This window comes from Myotis davidii, unplaced genomic scaffold, assembly GCF_000327345.1.
Source record: "Myotis davidii unplaced genomic scaffold, ASM32734v1 scaffold1172, whole genome shotgun sequence".
NCBI lineage: Eukaryota > Metazoa > Chordata > Mammalia > Chiroptera > Vespertilionidae > Myotis > Myotis davidii.
In genome coordinates, this window is record NW_006283158.1 from 179,606 (window position 1) to 183,507 (window position 3,902).

Below are 3,902 nucleotides of genomic sequence, written 5' to 3' on the forward strand. Positions count from 1 at the left end.
TTTTCCTGTTTTTTTTTAAATATATTTTATTGATTTTTCACAGAGAGGAAGGGAGAGGGACAGAGAGTCAGAAACATCGATGAGAAGAGAGAAACGATCAGCTGCCTCCTGCACACTCTCCACTGGGGATGTGCCCGCAACCAAGGTACATGCCCTTGACTGGAATCGAACCTGTTAGGGCAAGTTAGGGTTTTTCAAAATGCTGACACACCGAGCTCAAAAGGTTCACCATCACTGCACTAGGCCTCTAGTAAACTTAATAAAAAAGGTCAGTTTTCATTTCCTAACACCTGGCAGCACTCTTATAAAATAACTCTTCATTGCAGTAACAACACTCAGAATATTCCACACCAGCCACCTGTTTCTGCTGCTTCTGCAAAGTACAAACATGAATAACCTTTAATTTTCTAGTTGGCAGTAGTATTTTGCCTCCTTTTAAACTATAAATGTAGCTAATATAATATTAGTTTTGAAATAGAACTTCATATTTTGAATGTCAAGTGAAGATTAACACAAAATTAAGTGATAATATTGATTAAAAAAATTTGTTCCTCCCATTATTTCAAGATTTACCTAATCACACTACAATAATTTCTGCTCTTGAGTTAGGAGATACTACCTTTGACATTTAAACCACTGGCTGATATATATATATATATATAATGTAGCTTGTACTTGTTTGCCTTTCAGAGATTGATATTACTTCTAAGATAGAGGGAGTTTGCTTTAACAGTTGCCCAGAATGATGTTACCGCATTCCTTTTTAAAAAATATATTTTTATTGATTTCAGAGAGGAAGGGAGAGGGACAGAGAGGTAGAAACATCAGTGATGAGAGAGAATCATTGATTGGCTGCTTCCTGCACGTCCCCTACTGGGGATCGAGCCCACAACCAGGCATGTGCCCTTGACCAGAATCAAACTCAGAACCCTTCAGTCCGCAGGCCAGCACCCTATCCACAAAGCCAAACCAGCTAAGGCACCCCCCCTTTTATTTTATTCTTAAGCAGACATTATTTTGGTCTTAAGTATCCACTTAATTTTCAGTGTGATCACATTGAATCTTTCCTAAGTTCTGCCACCACGTGAGTTATATTTATGCCATCCATCCATTCCTTGGTTTTCTTCCAAAAATATCTTTATACATCTTCCCTGAGCCTTCTGACGTCTGTTTTTTATCCCAAGCCTCCTAATGTGTCTCCTAGATACAGCTTAGATTTTCTCAGTAAATGTAAGCAATTTCAGTCCTGCCACCATAGGATTACTGCCAGTTCTCCTTGGTTGGAGGAGTAATACACAAATCCTTCAGTAATACATGTAGTGATTAGCTTCATCTTTAGTCCCAGAGTTGGACAGTAAACAATATTGCCAGTAAATTATGAATCTTTTTAAAAATATTTTTATTAATTTCAGAGAGGAAGGGAGAGGGGGGAGTGATAGAAACATCAACGATGAGAGAATCATTGATTGGCTGCCTCTTGCACACCCCCCACTGAGGATTGAGCTGGCAACCTAGGCATGGGCCCTGACCAGGAATTGAACCGTGATCTCCTGGTTCATAGGTCAACACTCAACCCCAAGCCACTCCTGGCCAGGCAGATTATTATTCTTAAATTCTCAAGTTTTATGCTTTTTTCCCTAATTATTTTAGGGTTTGGGAAAGCACCTTACTGTAGCTCCCATGTATTTTATATTATTCTCCCTAGTTTGGGTCTTCTTTTTAAAAAGAAAAAATTATGACAAGCATATGGCCAGTTTCATCAAACTGGTTGAGGGAATGGTTGCAATTTCTTAGTCACTAGAGGCAAAGTTTGGGCAAGTATTACTTTAATTACCTGGTAGGTTTTCCTATTACAGGTCTCCTTTCAGTCCTAAATCTCTCAAAGCATGCTTGTTGTCATCCTTCATGCTAGTTTCCCACGCAGAGGCCCTTTCTCTCAGAGGGAAGCAGGACATTTTGACAAGGCTGATTTAATGCAGTCGTTATGCCAAGGCTACTTAAAAATGTCAGTGTTGAATGTCAAAGACCGGTTTTGATTACCAAGCTATATATGCAACAGCCATCCATGACTCTCACCCTATCCTTGACCCTTTCTTCCAGAGAACAGACCAGCTTTTCTCTTAACATCTTCCACTTTCAATGTCTGTGGTCAGTAAGTCTCTGTGGGATCTGGGGCTATTTTTCAAACATTCTTTATCCAGTCAGCTTCTCAGTGCAAAGTCTTACATATTTACCCCATCATTCGCATCTTGATAAGACCACTGGCATTACTGTTGCATCAGATTTATATAGTCTAGGGCTGTGGTTGGCAAACTGCGGCTCAAGAGCCACATGCGGCTCTTTGGCCCCTTGAGTGTGGCTCTTCCACAAAATACCATGTGTGGGCGCGCACATACAGTGCGATTGAAACTTCGTGGCCCATGCGCAGAAGTCGGTATTTTGTGGAAGGGCCACACTCAAGGGGCCAAAGAGCCACATGTGGCTCGCGAGCCGCAGTTTTCCGAGCCGCAGTTTGCTGACTACTGGTCTAGGGGATTTACACTTTCCTTTTTAGTTTGACACATTATTATTATTTAAAGCTCATACTTTGTTCAGATTTCCTTAGATATTTACCTAATGTTGTTTACCTGTTCCAAGATTCCATCCAGGATATCACATTACATTCAGTTGACATGTTTCCTTAGGTTTCTCTAGACCAGTGGTTCTCAAACTTCCTAATGCCTTGACCCTTTAATACAGTTCCTTATGTTGTGGTGACCCCCAATTTCATTGTTACAAACGGAACATAATTAAAGCATAGTAATTAATCACAAAAACAATATGTAATTATATATGTGTTTTCCAATCATCTTAGATGACCCCTGTGAAAGGGTCGTTCGACCCCCAAAGGGATCGCGACCCACAGGTTGAGAAGCGCTGCTCTAGACTGTGACAATTTCTCGGATTTTCCCTGTTTTCGATGACTTTGAGACTTTCAGAATATCTTTGAATTGCATTTTCTTCTTATGATTAAACTGGAGTTATGGGTTTTGGGGGGCCGGTCCACAGAGGTAAGGTGTCATTCTCATTACATTATAGCAAGAGTTCATGCTACTGATATGAAATCACTGTGGATGTAAACCATGATCACCTAGCTGAGGACGTGTTTTTCAGGTTTCTCCACTGTAAGTTTACTCTTTTTCCTCCTTTCCATAATGCATTCTTTGTAAGGAAGTCACTGTGTACAGCTCACACTTAAGAGGTGATAAGTTATACCCACCAACCCCCAACCTTGAGGAGGGAGAATCTATATAAATTATTTGGAATTCTGCAGAGGAAACTTGGTGTTTATTTATTCACTCATTTATGTAAGTCTAAGCTCATGGATAATTATTTTATACTTTACTAGGGGCCATGTGCACAAATTCATGCACTTTGAAAGGAACTGTGGGCTGCAAGGCTGTGGTGGGCACAGGGGTGGGTCTCAGCCCATCCTCCATGCCCCCACCAGGCCCCTACCACCCCAACCTTGGATCCCATGTCTGCCAGCAGCTCCCATGCACTGATGGTGCAGACCCCTCGCTCCCACCCACTGACGGCACCGAGTGAGTCAGATTGGCGCCAGCAGTGGGTGCGAGTGGGGCCAGCACCGGCAGTGGGTGCAAGAGCTGGGCAGGACTGCAGTGCGTGGGAGCAAAGAATTTTCAGTGACCACTAAAGGCTCGCCCAGATGACAGCCACCAGTGCCCCGCCTTGGTCTGGCACCCTGCTCACCTGCTCCGCCATCCCGCCGGGGCTGATGCCCAACATGTTCCACACATGCCCCCTGGTGGTCAGCACACGTCTTAGCAACCGGTTGTTCAGTTGTTCCACCATTTGGTCTATTTGCATATTAGCCTTTTATTATATAGGATACTGTAATC